The sequence below is a fragment of the Podarcis vaucheri genome, assembly GCF_965113315.1.
Source record: "Podarcis vaucheri genome assembly, chromosome: W".
Lineage (NCBI taxonomy): Eukaryota > Metazoa > Chordata > Lepidosauria > Squamata > Lacertidae > Podarcis > Podarcis vaucheri.
Genome location: NC_138757.1, coordinates 31823459 through 31841837, shown reverse-complemented (window position 1 = coordinate 31841837; position 18379 = coordinate 31823459). Strand labels below are relative to the sequence as shown.

The 18379-nt window shown below is 44.3% G+C and overlaps 1 pseudogene across 1 annotated transcript; it reads left to right on the top strand.

Moving 5' to 3' along the window:
• The first annotated feature begins 1401 nt into the window (after positions 1-1401).
• Positions 1402-17405, top strand: LOC309523270 (inositol polyphosphate 5-phosphatase OCRL-like; annotated as a pseudogene). The gene is made up of 8 exons: positions 1402-1473; positions 2753-2981; positions 8690-8816; positions 8899-9101; positions 10593-10775; positions 11486-11606; positions 11714-11924; positions 17393-17405. The product of its transcript is annotated as an inositol polyphosphate 5-phosphatase OCRL-like (transcript).
• The last annotated feature ends 974 nt before the right edge of the window (positions 17406-18379 follow it).

Here is an 18379-nt window from a genome sequence, read left to right as displayed (position 1 = left end):
AGAATTCCTGGACCCATGGTCTCAAATCCAAGGATGATGCAGCACAGCTGATCAAAGGGTGGATTGAGGGAGTGGAACAAAGGTTTTCCACCAAAGTGCAAGCTGTCACAAGTGACAGAGGTGCTCAATTTACAGGTTCTGCTTTGCAGAAGTTCTTTCGCAAGAAAGGGATACGTCACACAGTGACTTCACCCAATCGGAGGGGGGAGGCAGAGCTCCGATGTCAGGCTATGGTCCAGACTGCAAAGGTGTTGCTGAAGGACTCTGGGTTGCCACCAAAGTTTTGGCTGGAGGCAATCAGGTATGTGAGCTTCACCTGGAATCGGACCTACAATTCAGTGGTAGGTGACACACCGTTTGGTTTGTTGCATGGCAGGAAACCCCAGATTCATTTTTTGCGCAAGTTTGGGTCGGAAGCATCTGTGCCAGTGCCTAAAGTTTTACAGGGGCCAGATGGATCCAAGTTCCGGAAAATGATCTTCTGTGGGTATGAGCCAGCAGCGCATGCATGGAGGTTTGCGTTCCCATCAGGTGATCAGAGTAAGTTGCTGGTCAGCAAACACGCTGAGTTCTATGAGGAGGATGGAAGGTCAAAGACTCCTGTCAAGCGTGATGTTCTTTCAGAATGTCTTTCTGATTCAGAACAGGAAGATTCTGAGGGGGAGGAAGGAGAGGCTGAGTCTGATGATGACGATCAGGTCTCTGACCAAAGTCTGGAGCAGGGTGGGGCATCTCCACAAGGTGTAAAAAGAGAGGTTAAAAGTGAACCTAGTTCTCCTGTGAGTGTAATGGAGAGGATTCGAAAACGTGTTAAGTCAGAGGGGGAATCCAGAGATGCTGAGTACACACATGATAGTGATGGTGAGCCAGGAGAAGCATCTGGGTTTGTGCCCAGGCGATCCAGTCGCAAAACGAAGGGTGTTCCGCCGGAAAGATACCAAGCCACAGGTGCGTTGGTAAGTTTCGCACAGTGTGAACCTGAGAGTTACGTGGATGTTCCACAGGTATTGTCAGAATGTGTGGCAGAGGGGGTATGGGAGTTGGAACTTAATAGGTTAAGTTGTTCCCATGATGCCTCAGCATTCTGACGTCAGATTTGGAAGCTGGGAGGAGCTTTCCTGTCTGTTCCTCTCTGGTCGTTGTGAGAGAGAGAGGCAGTTCATAATGGCTGCGAGGAGTCCTGGAAATTTCTGAGGAAAAGATGCAATAAAGAGCTGTAAATGGACATTACTGTGCTCTGTGTGTTTATCGAAATCTAAGTGACAGTTTGCTGCTGTGTTTTACTCTGCTGGGCGTGACGGAGAAGAAGCGGATTGCATCGCTGAGAGGGAAGCGTGCCAGACCGCTGTAAAGAGCTAATTGGATTATAAATCAATTAGCACGTCAAGGACTAATCAAAACATGTACAGTGCCCACAAAGGCATGATCCTGCACCCTCATGCCACAGCTGCCTCTGGAGTGACCCTCCCTCCGGTAAGAGGCATGCCTCACAACTGAGTGCCTGGTTGTTTGTGTAGGGCGGAGGCTGGGAATCTTGTGGACTCCCAGATATTGCCAGATCCAATGGCCTTCTGCCTCAGCCAGCATGGCCGACGGTCAGGGGTGATGGAATCCAACAACATCTAGAGGGCCACACAATTCCCCATCCCTGGTCTAGTGAATTTGAGGTTCTTGGTTTCTCTCCCTCTGCCCCCTTTTGCCTGGAAAAGCACTTTGGCAGATTCCTTTGGAGGATTTCGGTGTGACAAGCTGTAGCAGCGCACTGAATAAAACAACTCTGAGAAGCCGAAACACCGGGCTGTTTTCTTTTCTAATAAAAATATTCACTGTGCAGTTCACAGGCACAAAACACAATGTTGATATTGTCCAGGAAATGGGTTTTCAGTTGGAGGGCATGGGTTGCGTGAGAGCATGTTGTGCGGGATAACCAGTCTCATATAACCAACATGCTTCAGTCTAATTAGTGCATGAAGGGGTTAACACCATAGAGTAAGCTGTCCTGCCATCTTAGCCATGTCTCTTCCCCTTACCTTGGGAGTGAGTTCTGATCTATTCTGGTATTCACTTCTTCAGTGTTTAATGTACTGTAGGTTTTTCCTGATTTTATGGTTTTATCTTTCTGTAAACGGCTTTGATGTTTCTTACCATCTGGTAGTGTATAAGTTTTATGAAATAAATAAATAATTCCGAACAAATAAATAAATAAATAAATAAATAAATAAATAAACAAATAAATAAATAAATAGGAAGCTGTAAAACCACAACCTCCGAAATGAAAGCTACTGTGCCTCCAGACGGATGTTTTTCCCTGGAGGGAGGCCATATTCTGCAATGTGCTATCAATGCAATAATAGTGCAGCTTTCTAATGGAGTGTCCACGCAAACATCATGGCCCCCTGGGGGTGCGCTCCTGTGTTGTAGCTCAGCAAAAGCAGGACAAAATTCCTCTAGTATGGCTCACAGTGAGGGCTGCTGAGAGTTGGGAGAGATCTCGGAGGCCAAAGAGTTTGCTTTTCTGCTCAGTACAGGGGATCTTGCCAGCTCCTCGCCCCTGACTGGCCGAAGATGCCCATCTCTCATCCATGCAGCTCCACAGCGTGCCTGGATGATGACTCAGATGGAGCTGGACACACCATTCCTGAAGGATGCAATAATCTTGCAATTGTGGTGGACCAACTACATGCCAACAGGATGACCCAGCAAGGCTCTTCAAATGCGCATATATTCCCCTGACTTTGGGGATGCCTTGCAGGAGTCTCACCCGTCTCATGGCTATTCTTCTACTGTGGACCAGTTCTACAAGCTCTCCCCCGAAAGCAGGTGCACCATCCAGAACATGCTGGCGCTGTACCTGAAAAAGAAAGCGAACACAGACCAGGAGGCAGGGACTTCTAGGGGAAGCGAGGCCTTCATGCGGGAAGCCTTGACTCCTCACGTGCTCCCCGGGATCAGCTTCGACCCCACCACCCAGTCTTCTGCTGGTGTCACTCTTCCCCCTGGCCCAGAACAGGAGGCTCCTTCCCAACACGCAGAATGCCTTGCACGGGATCGATGGGCCTGTGCTCACTGTGACATAGGCAGGGCCGGATTTATGTATAGGCTAAGTAGGCTGAAGCCTAGGGCCTCTAGATCTAGGGGGCCTCGCCAGCCTGCCCGCTCCCCAGTGCCGCAGACAGTCTTCCCTCTCCCCAAATTGCAAACCCAAGACTTCACGCAGGGCATTTCTCCCCCATTTCAATGACATTTTGCTTCAAAAGGAAAGGTGGACTTGGAGAAGGCAAGCAAAATGTGAGGGAGATAATGAAAGATACAGGAAATTGAATGCAGATTTCCAAAAAATAGCAAGGAGAGACAAGAGGGCCTTCTTACACGAGCAATGCAAAGAAATAGAGGAAAACAACAGAATGGGAAGAACCAGAGATCTGTTCAAGAAAACTGGAGCTATGAAAGGAACATTTCATGCAAAGAGTACCACAATAAAGGACAAAGGTGGAAAGGACCTAACAGAAGCAGAAGACATCAAGAAGAGGTGGCAAGAATACACAGAGGAATTATACCAGAAAGATATGGATGTCTCATACACCCCAGGTAGTGTGGTTGCTGACCTTGAGCCTGACATCCTGGAGAGCAAAGTCAAATGGGCCTTAGAAAGCACTGCTAATAACAAGGCCAGTGGAAGTGATGATATTCCAGCTGAACTATTAAATTTTGTTAAAGACGATGCTGTTAAGGTGCTCCACGCAATATGCCAGAAAGTTTGGAAAACTAAGGCCAAGAATTTATTTCATCAGACAGAGTTAAAAAGAGAGGCGTGGTGATCTACGCAAAGGAGAATCTATTACCAAAATTTTTGTTTAAAGACGAACAAGGAAGAATCCTGGCAATTGAAATACACACCCAAGGAGAAAAAGTTTTGATACTAGGAATCTACGCACCAAATGAGGGGAAATCAGAATTTTACAAGAAGCTACATGAGACATTACTGGACTATCTGGACTATTCTAACATCATTATGATGGGAGACATGAATGGGGTGGTCTCTACCTATATGGATAAGTCACAGAACCAGAACTTGACCAAGGATGGAAGACTACCAAAAACTTTTTTTGAACTAACTGACAATATGGATTTGATTGATCTATGGAGGACGAGAAACCCCTTAGGTAAAGAAGGAACTTTCTTTTCTGAGGCTCACCTGTCATGGACAAGAATCGACCAAATTTGGACAACTAGAGGGCTGGCACCTAAGACTACAAGAGTGGAAATCTGCCCAAAGACCTGCTCCGACCACAACGCTTTGAAAATGGAAATGAGATTTACTACTGCCGATTCCTTCAGATGGAAAATGAATGACAACCTGTTAAGAGATCAAGAGATTGTAAAGAAGGCCCAAAAAGCTTTAAAGGACTATTTTGAAATTAACCTGAACACCTCGGTGGAAAAAAGAATAATCTGGGACGCAAGTAAAGCTGTTATGAGAGGGTTTCTGATACAACAGAACACGATTAAGAAAAAACTTTGGAACGGGAAAAAGGACAAGATATTAGAGAAGATAACAGATGGAGAGAAAAAATTAAGATTGAATCCAAAATCAAAAGAGACTTTAAGAGAAATTAAATTCCACCAGTCACAATATACGAAATTGATTAACCAAGAAGTGGAATGGAAAATTAAACAAATGAAACAAAGATCCTTTGAATCTGCGAATAAATGTGGGAAACTGCTAGCTTGGCAGTTGAAAAAGAGACAAAAATTAAATTATGTTACCAACCTAGAAGTTGAAGGGAAAAATATTCAGAAACCGGGAGAAATTAGAAAGTGCTTCCAGAAATACTTCAAAAAACTGTACACCCAAGGGTCTGAGGAAGTGACTGAGATAGAACAATTCTTGAAAGACAATGGCCTACCAGAACTATCCCAAGAGAAGAGATCAATCTTGAATTGTAAAATAACACAACAGGAAATTGAGGATGCCATTCAGAATATGCAGCTAGGCAAATCTCCAGGCCCTGATGGACTCACCTCCAAGTATTATAGGACGTTAAAAGACTATTTGATACAACCACTAATGGAGGTTTGCAACCAGATCATGGGGGGAGGGAGGGCACCAGAAACGTGGAAAGAAGCATTCATCACACTGATACCTAAAGTGGAAACTGAAAAGACTCAACTTAAGAACTACCGCCCCATCTCACTCCTAAACGTGGATTACAAAATATTTGCAGACATTTTGGCAAATAGATTTAAAAAAGTACTAAATGAAGTAATTCATAAGGACCAAGCAGGCTTTCTCCCAGGTAGACATTTGTTTGACAACACTAGGAATATTATCGATATTCTGGAACTTTTACAAACAAATATTAACACTAAAGCAGTGCTAATTTTTATTGATGCGGAGAAGGCCTTTGACAACATTTCTTGGAAATTTATGAAGAAAAACTTGGAAGGGATGGGAGTGGGACGGGGGTTTGAGAATGGAATAGAAGCAATCTATTCAGAACAAAAGGCTAAGTTGATAGTGAACAATGTGGTGACAGAGGGGTTTAATATTGAAAAAGGAACACGACAGGGGTGCCCCCTATCCCCTCTATTATTTATTTCGGTCCTGGAGGTGTTGCTGAACATGATAAGGAAGGATCGGCAGGTACAAGGAATACGGGTCGGAGCGAAACAATATAAACTGAAAGCATTTGCAGATGACTTGGTCTTAACATTACAGGAGCCAGAATCTAGTACAAAAAGAGTTTTGGAATTGATTCAGAAATTTGGTCGGGTGGCGGGTTTTAAGCTGAACAAACAAAAAACTAAGGTGTTAGGGAAAAACTTGACAGCTACTGAAACAGAGGGGTTTCAGAAGGAAACAGAACTAAACATTGTCAAAAAAGTGAAATACCTGGGGGTCAATCTGTCTTCTAAGAATTTGAATTTATTTAAAGATAATTATGAGAAATGTTGGTCAGAAGTTAAAAAAGATCTAGAAATTTGGTCAAGACTGAAATTATCCTTGTTAGGCCGAATTGCAGCTATAAAAATGAACGTTTTGCCAAAAATGTTGTTTTTGTTTCAAGCCTTGCAGATTGTGGACAGAGTGGAATGTTTTGGAAAGTGGCAGAAGGATATTTCTAAATTTGTCTGGCAGGGCAAAAAGCCCCGAATAAAGTTTAAAATACTAACTGATGCAAAGGAGAGAGGGGGGTTTGCCCTGCCAGACTTAAGGTTATACTATGAAGCTGCGGCCTTCTGCTGGATGAAAGATTGGATTCTGTTAGAAAACACTGATGTCCTAGATCTGGAAGGCTTTAATAATTCGCTAGGTTGGCATGCGTATTTGTGGTATGACAAGGCAAAAACATATGGAATGTTTAAAAACCATATTGTCAGAAAAGCAATATTTATGGTCTGGAAAAAATACAAAGACTTATTGGAAAGTAAAACTCCGAGGTGGGTATCACCAATAGAGGCCAAGGCTCGGAAAAAACCTAATATGGAGGCCGGCTGGCCGAAATATTGGGAAATAATAGAAAACATTGGAGGTAATTGGAGGTTGCAGAGCTTTGAAAAACTAAAAGGTAAGGTGCAAAATTGGCTACATTATGCCCAAATTAATGAGGTCTTTAAGCTAGACAAAAAAATAGGATTCCAGGTGGAAAAATCGAAACTTGAGACAGAGTTGTTAGAACCAAAGACCAAGTTATTGTCGAGAATGTATAACTTGCTGCTTAAATGGAACACTCAGGACGAGACAGTTAAATCAGCCATGATAAAATGGGCTCAGGACATTGGTTATAATATCATGTCTGAAGACTGGGAGAGGTTATGGACCACCGGTATGAAGTTTACCGCATGTAATGCTCTGAAAGAAAACATTATGAAAATGGTATACAGGTGGTACATGACCCCGGTCAAGCTGGCTAAGATATACCATTTGTCCGATAATAAATGTTGGAAATGTAAGGAGGCTGAGGGGACATTCTTTCATCTTTGGTGGACTTGTCCAAGAGTGAAGGCCTTCTGGGAAATGATTTATAACGAGTTAAAAAAGGTGTTTAAGTACACCTTCCCTAAGAAACCGGAGGCCTTCCTTCTGGGCATTGTCGGCCAGAAGGTGTTAAAGAAGGATAGAACTTTTTTCATGTATGCTACCACAGCAGCAAGAATCCTCATCGCTAAGCATTGGAAGACTCAAGATTTGCCCACACTGGAAGACTGGCAGACGCAATTGATGAACTACATGGAACTAGCCGAGATGACTGCCAGGATCCGAGATATGGGAGAAGAAGCAATGGAGGAGGACTGGAAAAAATTTAAGGACTATTTGCAAAAGTATTATAAGTTATATGAACTTTAAGATGCCGCATGACTTGGAAGGTTAGCCCCAGCAACGAGAGTGGATTATATATGAAATTGGATAATATTTTTGAAAGAATCAAAGTTTAAATGGGTAAAAACGACAATATGCTATATTTTTAGAGTAAATGGAAAATAAGGGATTTAAACTTAAACTGTAATTGAAAGTACAAAGAAACAAATGAAACAAGGGTATAATTTGCTGATAATTTTATTGTTAAGAACGCACTATGCAGGAGATGTGGGGAAGTTCGATAGAAATCTGGAATAAGTTGCTGAAATGGTTTGATTTTCTTCTTTTTCTTTCTTTATCTTCTATGCTCTTTCTTTTTTCTGTTCTATCTGTAATTGGAAAAAATGTAATAAAAATTATTAAAAAAAAAAAAAGAAAGTTTGGAAAACTCAGCAGTGGCCAGGGGATTGGAGAAGGTCAGTCTACCTCCTTTAGAGAAAAAGTCCTTGAGGGGAGGACCTGTTGCCTCCACAATCCTTCCTAAACATGCATAAGCTGAGAGGCAATTGTCCAACAAATGTGGTGCTATGGGGAGGCAGGAACATTTTCCTGCAGTTAAGTGTGGACATGTTATCCTTATGTGCCACTATAGTAAAACACTGGTTCTCTTTCCTCCTGCATTCTGGGAATTATTTCTAAACATCCCTTGCTTCTAACAGACTAAAAAGTCTGTTTATAATCAAACACGCTTCTCCCCCTTTCAAGCGCACGGCAAAAGCCTGTCCCTGGCACACAGATCTCTGCATTCCATTCCCTGCATACCACACCTTCTTCTGTTTTACTTCACTTTAAGTTCACAATGATATGTTAATCCCCAATGTATAATTAATTATGTGAGTCTATATCATGATCTTAATCATTAGTAATTGCCTTAGTCATATTATAATCAATCTTAGTCATAAATGGATTAAGAGCTTATATACCTGTCTAAGTGTAGCTCTAACATTCTTTCTTTCAAGTGCCAAAGATCTATGGAGCTATGTAAGCCCGCCTTACATACAAATGAGCCAATAAGATTTCAGTTTCTTTGTCTTGTACTAAGCCAATCAGCCACCAGGACATTCGTGGCCATGCTTGTAACTTGGAATAAAGAAGAGATGCGATGGGCTAGAGAGGAGGCAGAGACAGACAAAGGCAGGCAGACACAGAGACAAAGAAAGCAGATGCTCTCTCTCTGACTCTCTCTCTCTCTCACACGCACGCTCTCTGAAACGAACATCTCTTTGTCTGTTTTTATTCATCGTCGCAACTCCAAACCGACAGTTAAGTATTTTCGAAGTTCCTTTCCCGAAACGTCCCCAAATGGTTCTGAATCCTCTCTAACCTCAGAAGTCTTTTCCTCTCCCGGAATTCTGGGATTCGAGGATAACTTCATGGAGAAGGAAAGAAACCTGCAGAATCAGCAAATGAGTGCCTGCCGGGAGCCTCCACCCCCACCGCTGCCACCAAGCAGGCGGTAAGTTGCCTTAGAGGTGTACTGTGCCCTCCCGCCTCCTTGCTTTTAAGGACTACTTGAGTTCTGTTCTCATCTCCCTGAGGCGTATCCGTGACAAGGAGAGCATGAGCAAGAAGCAACCCCAATGACCCACACTATGCGCAAGCTCTTTGTGCCTTCCACACATACGCAGTCCGGACAGAGAGAGGGACTCATCAAGCATGTCCTCACCAAGAGAGAGAAGCATATGTCAACACCCAGAATTTCAGGTCAGATCATGCAAAAGTGCAAAGACCAGTGGAACCTGTATCAGAGTTGGGGCTGGAGAAAGCGACATCTACATGACAGCTTTATTGTTGGGTGCCAGGCAAAGTCTGTCCTGTTCACTCAGGCCACATGGGTGGGTAATGGAAAGTATTAGTTGTGGTGGGCAGCCTCTCCTCCAGGTTTGCACACCTCTCCCCCACCCCAAGCCTATTGGGAAGCTTCCACTTGGATTTTAAATTAACCACAGTTTGGTGTGTCCAGATCCTATGGTGGTTCATTTTACCAGCTTTGTAAACCCACGATTGGAAGTTGGCTTGTTTCAATGAGCCATGGTTCAAATGAAGCGGTTTGTGCAGCTTCAGACATTGTGACAAGATGCAGTTAATACAAAACTGAAGCAAAACCTTTGGAACTCCTCCTAAAAGCTGTGCTGGAGGACAGGGAGGCGTGACCCCCCCCCCAACACTTGGTGTGGGTCATCCTTATAATGCTAAGCTTACTACTTCAAACAAAGTTTTTGCTTTGGTTATTTCCTCGTACTGTTAGTAGTAAGGTAAAGGTAAAGGGAGCCCTGACCGTTAGGTCCAGTCGTGGCCGACTATGGGATTGCGGCGCTCATCTCACTTTATTGGCCGAGGGAGCCGGCGTGCAGCTTCCGGGTCATGTGGCCAGCAGGACTAAGCTGCTTCTGGCGAACCAGAGCTGCGCACGGAAACGCCGTTTACCTTCCCGCCGGAGCGGCACTTATTGATCTACTTGCACTTGGATGTGCTTTCGAACTGCTAGGTTGGCAGGAGCAGGGACCGAGCAACGGGAGCTCACCCCATCACGGGGATTCGAACCGCCGACCTTCTGATCTGCAAGTCCTAGGCTCTGTGGTTTAACCCACAGCGCCACCCGTGTCCCACTGTTAGTAGTACCCAGTGGCCATTTGTTTTTCATGTCTGCTTTTTTGGTATGTTTATCAGTATGTGGTTAGCAGCTTCAGATGCTACTGTTTTACAGAGGCTGTTTAGCTTGCTCTTTTTACCCCTTTACTAGACAGGCTGTATTTCTGGGCTGTTTTCAGAGTCAGGAATGCCCATTCCTTCATGGCCAGCATGGAAACACAGAAGGCTAGCCATTTAGGAGGTTTGCAAAGAGGACAAGGGTGTTACGGGGTAATCTTCTAGCAAACAAGCTTGGCACAGCAGATCTGAGAGGTGGTTTTCTGCTCCCGGAAAGCCAGCCTGGAAACCAGGTTGCCAGGTGAAGGAAGAATGGAGAGATCAACCAACTCACTTGCCTTCAAAGAATTTCTGGTTGCCTGTGGCTACTGGGATAGTGCTTAGATATCAGGCTGGCTGACACATCTTAAAAAATACAAGCAAAGGGCTTTTTTTCTTTCATTAGCAAAGCTCCTTTGGGGCCCCGAATAGCTAAGCTGAGGAAGAAGTGGCTGGTCTTACTTGTTTGTTCTTGGTCCTGATCTTGCCTGCCCTTGTAATCCTACCTGCCACACACTCCTGTTGTCTTTCCATATTTAAGCAGCACGTCTGTTCCGATTGGAGTCCTATTCCTGCAGTTCCACATCCTTCTCTTTGGCACTTGGGCATTCGGTTCCAGGAGCTGGACCTGAGCACAGAGGCTTTCTTCTACTTGGACTCGACAAAGGAGCAAGAGTGGCTGACAGCTGTGGAAAAGGCTTTGCGTTCCAAATCCAAGTACAAAAAAGTAAGTCCAACCCCACCCATTTCTTCAGCAGCCAGACAGCTGTCAGGAGCTGGAGTGAGGAGGAGGAGGAGGTCAGCAAGAAAAAACACCTGGTGTCAGTGGTGTTTTATTCAAAAGAAGCCAACATTCTTCATTCAAAGAAACCCAAACCGTGCAGGCCTCGTGATCACATAAACCTTTCCCAACAGCTCTTGCCCCAGTGAGGTAGTTGTGAAGGCTGAAGGTTGCTACCCTCCCACCACTCTCTGAAGTCTCCTCCTCCCCCTGGTCCTTCCCAAGCAACCTGAGACTCTGACACCTTGCCTGTCTTTGCTCCCTCCTCTTAATTTCTCTGTGTTCTGGGAGACCAGCAGGGAGGGGAGCTGATCGCAGCAGGATGGGGAGACCCCCTGGCTTCTTCAGCAGCCTGCCTGATCTCTGCCTCTTGACCCCCGCCTCCAGCCTCCACTTCTGCCTCGGATTCTGGGCTGCTGTTTGCCACAGAATCTTCCTGCCCTCCTGCCTCTTCAGTTTCCAACACCTCCTCTTGCTCACAGTCTGCTCCCTCTTCTCCCTCGGATGACCCCCCCACCAGTTCCCTGGCTCTGAGCCTTCTTCCCTTGGGGGATCCCCAGTTGGTGCCACCTGCCACTCCTATCTGCATCCAGCCGGCCCAAGACAGCAAGCAATGAACAGAGCTGGTAGACATCCCAGTACCTTGCATCTTCTAGGTGCAGCTGGTGCGTCTAGTCGGAATGATGTTGCTCATTTTTGTCAGGAAGGACCAGCTCAGCCGCATCAAGGAAGTGATGAGGGAGACAGTGGGCACAGGCATCATGGGGAAGATGGGGAGTAGACCCTGAGAGCGGAATTCCCTACGTCGATCTTTCTGTCTGTCTATCTGTTTTTCTAATCTCTGCCAACCAGTTTCCCCCTCTTTCCTGCTTGCTCACTAACAGGCATCTTTGCTCCGCCCCTGCAGGATAACAAGGGGTGTGTGGCCATGAGGCTTGTCTGCAACAATACCAGCTTCTGCGTTGTCAATTCCCACCTTGCTGCCCACGTGGAAGACTTTGAGCGCCGAAACCAGGATTACAAGGATATCTGTGCCCAAATGAGCTTCCTGCCCCCTGACCAGGGTCTGCCGCAGCTGACAATCATGAAACACGAGTGCGTTTCGAGTGTGGGATGTAAACACAGGAGCAGTCAATGACAACATTCCTAGAGTGTACATGTTAGAACATGGGGAGGGATGTCTGTCTAGCAAGCAGGTAAACTTCCTGGGGACGGACTTCCTCCGCATGTGACCAGAGGTGGGTGTGGCCTCACCTGTGCAGGTAATGACAAAAGCACAGGGCAGGCAGCCATCTCTCTCTCTCTGCCATCACCTTTCGAAGAAGCAGGATGCCCTCTTGGCTCTCAGCCAAGAGAGGAGAGGACTATCTTCCTATAAGATAGATTCTAAGTGTATTTTACCTTTTTAAGCCTGTCTGCCGTCTGGGATCATATTGTGAACAGATCGTGAGTAAACTCTTTTATACTTTTATAAAGACTGTGTTGTGTCTTGTATTTTAAGAGGGAACAAAGGGGAAATTTCCAGAGTAATTATTATAGAGGTTCTAGCGAACCTGTGCACACGTTACCGTTGCGAACTTAAAGGGGAATGTTTATAAACTCTGCTGATATTTTGCGAACTTGTTAGCACAAGTTGGATAAGGATATAATTAGTCAATATATCCTCTCCTGCACCCCAGAACATTCCCACATCGAGGGCTTGGAGGGAGAGAGCCTTGGCTGATGTAACTTGCTGGTCTCCGCTATCTGGAGAAGCAAATTGAGTCATGTTTCTGTAACTTTCCTGCCTGTGTGTAGCTCAGGGTAGGCAGCATAGTGCTCTCCAAATGTTGATAGACCAAAATTCTCTCTCTTTTTTAATGATATTTATTAAAATTTCAGAGAAAAGAATTACATAAAAACAAGAAATACAAGAATAAAAGACAAAAATAAAAAAACAAGAAAAATATAAAATACAAAATATTTATTAAAATTTCAGAGAAAAGAATTACATAAAAACAAGAAATACAAGAATAAAAGACAAAAATAAAAAACAAGAAAAATATAAAATACAAAATACAGAATAAAAAAGTAAAAACACTTAAAAAGGAAAAGAAAAAAAGAAAAATAATGAATCAATCTTTCCATGCCTTACATTCATATCCTTGTTTCCCTGACCTCCTCATACCTCCCTTTTTTGTGTTCCAATTCAATTAGTTAATTCAGCAATTTCTTTCCCTCCTTATTATCCTGATCTTTAATCTTAATATATTGTAGCATTAAATTTTTACCTATTAAAAATCCAATTTTTCCATATTCTTTTATATCATTACAGCTAGAAACCACTTAACTTCAATCAAACATCATTCTAACATTCATTAATTTTGCAATATTTCTGTAAATAGTCTTTAAATTTCTTCCAATCTTCTTCCACCGACTCTTCTCCCTGGTCTCGGATTCTGCCAGTCATTTCCGCCAATTCCATGTAGTCCATCATTTTCATCTGCCATTCTTCCAGAGTGGGTAAGTCTTGTGTCTTCCAATACTTTGCAATAAGTATTCTTGCTGCTGTTGTAGCATACATAAAGAAAGTTCTGGCCTTCTTTAACACCGATTGGCCGACTATGCCCAGGATAAAGGCCTCTGGTTTCTTCAAGAAGGTATATTTAAATATCTTTTTCAATTCATTATATATCATCTCCCAGAAAGCCTTAATCCTTGGGCACATCCACCAAAGGTGAAAGAATGTACCTTCAGTTTCTTTACATTTCCAACATTTGTTATCGGGCAAATGGTAGATTTTTGCAAGCTTGTCTGGGGTTATGTACCACCTGTATATCATTTTCATAATATTTTCATAATATTTTCATAATATTCTCTCTTAAGGCCAAGAGCATTAGGTCAAACAGATTCCTCACTGGCCTTGCAGACAACTTCATTGTCCAGAAAGTGGGAGAAGCAACAAGAGGAACAGCCATTTTAGATCTGGTCCTAACCAATGTTGATGACCTGGTTAGTGGGGTAGAAGTGGAAGGATCATTAGGCGCGAGTGATCATGCTCTTCTGAAGTTTACTATACAGCGGAAAGGAGCAGCCAAGCATACTAGGACTCAATTTCTTGACTTTAAGAAAGCCGACTTCATAAAACTTAGGGAAGTGCTGGGTGAGATCCCATGGACAACAATACTAAAAGGAAAGGGAGTTCATGATGGCTGGGAGTTTGTTAAGAGGGAGATACTAAAAGCACAACGTCAGGCAATACCAATGAGACGGAAACATGGAAGGTGCCTAAAGAAGCCAGGGTGGCTATCTAAAGAACCTTTAACTGAATTAAGATTAAAAAAGGATGTGTACAAAAAATGGAAAAGGGGGGAAACCACCAAAGAGGAATTCAAACAAATAGCCAGCACGTGTAGACACAAAGTCAGAAAAGCTAAAGCACAGAATGAACTCAGGCTTGCTAGAGAGGTTAAAAGCAACAAAAAAGGCTTTTATGGGTATGTTCGTAGCAAAAGGAAGAACAAAGAAACAATGGGGTCACTCAGAGGAGAAGATGGTGAAATGCAAACAGGGGACACAGAAAGGGCTGAACTACTCAATGCCTTCTTTGCCTCAGTCTTCTCCGATAAAGAAAACAATGCCCGACCTGAAGAATTTGGAGCAAATGATTCAGCAAAGGAAACACAGCCCAGAATAACTAAGGAGATAGTACAAGAATATTTGGCTAGTTTAGATGTATTCAAGTCTCCAGGGCCAGATGAACTGCATCCAAGAGTATTAAAAGAACTGGCAGATGTGATCTCAGAACCACTGGCAGTCATCTTTGAGAATTCCTGGAGAACAGGCGAAGTCCCGGCAGACTGGAGGAGGGCAAATGTTGTCCCTATTTTCAAAAAGGGGAAAAGAGAGGACCCAAATAACTACCGCCCAGTCAGTCTGACATCAATACCAGGGAAGATTCTAGAGCAGATCATTAAGCAAACAGTCTGTGAGCACCTAGAAAGGAATGCTGTGAACACCAATAGTCAGCATGGATTTCTGAAAAATAAGTCATGTCAGACTAACCTGATCTCGTTTTTTGACAGAATTACAAGCCTGGTAGATGAAGGGAACGCAGTGGATGTAGCCTACCTTGATTTCAGCAAGGCATTTGACAAGGTGCCCCATGATATTCTTGTAAAGAAGCTGGTAAAATGCGGTCTTGACTATGCTACCACTCAGTGGATTTGTAACTGGCTGACTGACCGAACCCAAAGGGTGCTCATCAATGGTTCCTCTTCATCCTGGAGAAGAGTGACTAGTGGGGTGCCACAGGGTTCTGCCTTGGGCCCGGTCTTATTCAACATCTTTATCAACGACTTGGATGATGGACTCAAGGGCATCCTGATCAAATTTGCAGATGACACCAAACTGGGAGGGGTGGCTAACACCCCAGAGGACAGGATCACACTTCAAAACGACCTTGACAGATTAGAGAACTGGGCAAAAATAAACAAGATGAATTTTAACAGGGAGAAATGTAAAGTATTGCACTTGGGCAAAAAAAATGAGAGGCACAAATACAAGATGGGTGACACCTGGCTTGAGAGCAGTACATGTGAAAAGGATCTAGGAGTCTTGGTTGACCACAAACTTGACATGAGCCAACAGTGTGACGCGGCAGCTAAAAAAGCCAATGCAATTCTGGGCTGCATCAATAGGAGTATAGCATCTAGATCAAGGGAAGTAATAGTGCCACTGTATTCTGCTCTGGTCAGACCACACCTGGAGTACTGTGTCCAGTTCTGGGCACCACAATTCAAGAAGGACAATGACAAACTGGAACGTGTCCAGAGGAGGGCAACCAAAATGGTCAAAGGCCTGGAAACGATGCCTTATGAGGAACGGCTAAGGGAGCTGGGCATGTTTAGCCTGGAGAAGAGGAGGTTAAGGGGTGATATGATAGCCATGTTCAAATATATAAAAGGATGTCACATAGAGGAGGGAGAAAGGTTGTTTTCTGCTGCTCCAGAGAAGCGGACACGGAGCAATGGAGCCAAACTACAAGAAAGAAGATTCCACCTAAACATTAGGAAGAACTTCCTGACAGTAAGAGCTGTTCGACAGTGGAATTTGCTGCCAAGGAGTGTGGTGGAGTCTCCTACTTTGGAGGTCTTTAAGCAGAGGCTTGACAACCATATGTCAGGAGTGCTCTGATGGTGTTTCCTGCTTGGCAGGGGGTTGGACTCGATGGCCCTTGTGGTCTCTTCCAACTCTATGATTCTATGATTCTAAGGCATTGCATGCCGTAAACTTCATACCTGTGGTCCATAACTGTTCCCAGTCAGTCATCATTATGTCATGTCCAACGTCTTGTGCCCATTTAATCATCACAGATTTCACCGTTTCATCCTGAGTATTCCATTTCAACAGCAAGTTATATATCTTTGACAAAGTCTTAGTTTTGGGTTCTAACAATTCTGTTTCCAATTTTGATTTTTCCACCTGGAAGCCGATTTTCTTGTCCAAATTGTAGGCCTCCATTATCTGATAATAATGAAGCCAATCACGCACTTTGTTTTTTAGTTTTTCAAAACTCTGCAATTTCAATCTATCTCCATCTTGTTCCAAAATTTCCCAATATTTCGGCCATTTGACCTCCATATTGAGCTTTTTCAGAGCTTTCGCTTCGATCGGTGACAGCCACCTTGGGGTTTTATTTTCCAATAAGTCCTTGTATCTTATCCAAACATTCTCATAATTGCTAAGAATTGGCCTTGCTGACTGGGGCTCATGAGAGTTCCACTTCAGCAACACCGGGAGGGTGCAGTGTCGGCGAGAGCAACATAAACCGAGTGGCAGAGATGTATTAGATTAGATTATAGCAAATGTGGGCAACTTCTCCAGTGATCGGGGTGGGAGTTGCAGTTTGTTAAGGGCAGTAACGCGAAAGCAGAGCGGCCATTTTGCATGGAGAAGGTTCCAGGCTCAGTCACCAGTGTGTGCAGCTAGGGCTGGGCATGATCTCTGCCTGAAAGCTGCTGCCAGTCCATGTAGTCAGTCCTGAGCTTGATGGGTCAATGGTCTGCCTCAATATAAGGTAGCTTCCTATGTTCCTGTGTACTACAGCAGGGTTTGGAGGGCCACAAGCGCCCTGCCAATGAATTAAAGAACCAGGGGAAATTCTAAAAGTCTTTGCTGAAAGGACATCAAAGCAGGGGCTAGGTGAACCTCTTTGGGAGATTATTCTGAAAGGTAGGGTGCCATGACTGAAAAGGCCCTGCCATGCTTGAAAGAGCAGGAGTTCCCTGGGAAAGGGATTCTAGTCAGTGGAGAGGCAGTGCAAACATAAGTGGGCCTTCTTCTGGTACCCTTTTCCCAAACCTTGAAACACTTGAAAGGCCAAATGGGATGCTCTGAATTGGGCCTGGAAGCAGTTCAAGAGCCAGTCTAGTTCACAGAGCACTAGCCTAATATGATCATACTGCCCAATCCTAGTTATCAGTCTTACTACATATTGCAGGAAGTGGCAGCAGGCTGCCCCCCGCCCCCGCCCCCGCCCCCGTGAGCTAGCCTGTAGCTGTGGTTGCTTTGCTTTTTTCCAGCATTGTCATCTGATCACTAAAAATGAGCTTCAGAGACTTCTGACCTACGACCAGGTGAGAGACATCTTTGTGTTATATGTGGTGGTTTAGGATATTGCCCTGTTTATTTCCTTTGTCTGGGATACCCCAGCCTAGGCTAGAGAAACCACTTTCAGGCAGTTAGGAGCAAAGTGTAGCTTAGAACATAGGATGACTGCGACTTCTACAAATGCTTTTTAAGGTTGCAGGTTTGTGCAACCTGAATTAGAAGCAAGTCCCAATTAAGTTGGAGGATTGCCTTGGAATAAGTAGGACTGCTCTGCAATTTCCCAGTTAGAGGGCTTTCCTAGCTCAGCACACGCTCCAGATGTTGTTGGACTCCCATCAGCCCCAGCATAGCTGCTCTCCAGCAATATCTAAAGGTCTAAGGTTTCCTGCTCTAGGTTTTGCATCGATCTGGAAAATCTGCGTTGCTCACATGTTCTTATCAGCAGATACTTCCATTAAGTCCAATTAAATTGCTGGTGCTTTTTGTTTTACATTTTTCTCTCCAAGGTTTGTGTGTTCATCATGTTGACGACCTTTCTCCCACTTGGCATAAGGATCATTGGAATTTTGTGTTGAAACAGAGGCCTGATTGCTGCACCTTACGGTGGATTTAAACTCTGTGAGCGTAGTCATGCCTTAGCCCTTTGAGAAGGATGCTGCAAGGAAGGCAAGGGGGGGGGGCAGCCTCAGACTTCCAACATATGCAAAACCATCATAAAACATTAAAAACTTCCCTAAAGGCTGTATAGTTACTTATCTCCTTGACATCTGACGGGAGGGTGTCCCACAGGGCAGGTGCCACTATTCAGAAAGCCCTCTGCCTGGTTCCCTGTGACTTCGCTTCTCACAGTTAGGAAACCGCCAGAAGGCGCTCGGAGCTGGACCCTGATGCCTGGGCTGAACAATGGGGATGGAGACACTCTTTCAGGGCTGAGGCCATTTAGGGCTTTAAAGGTTGGC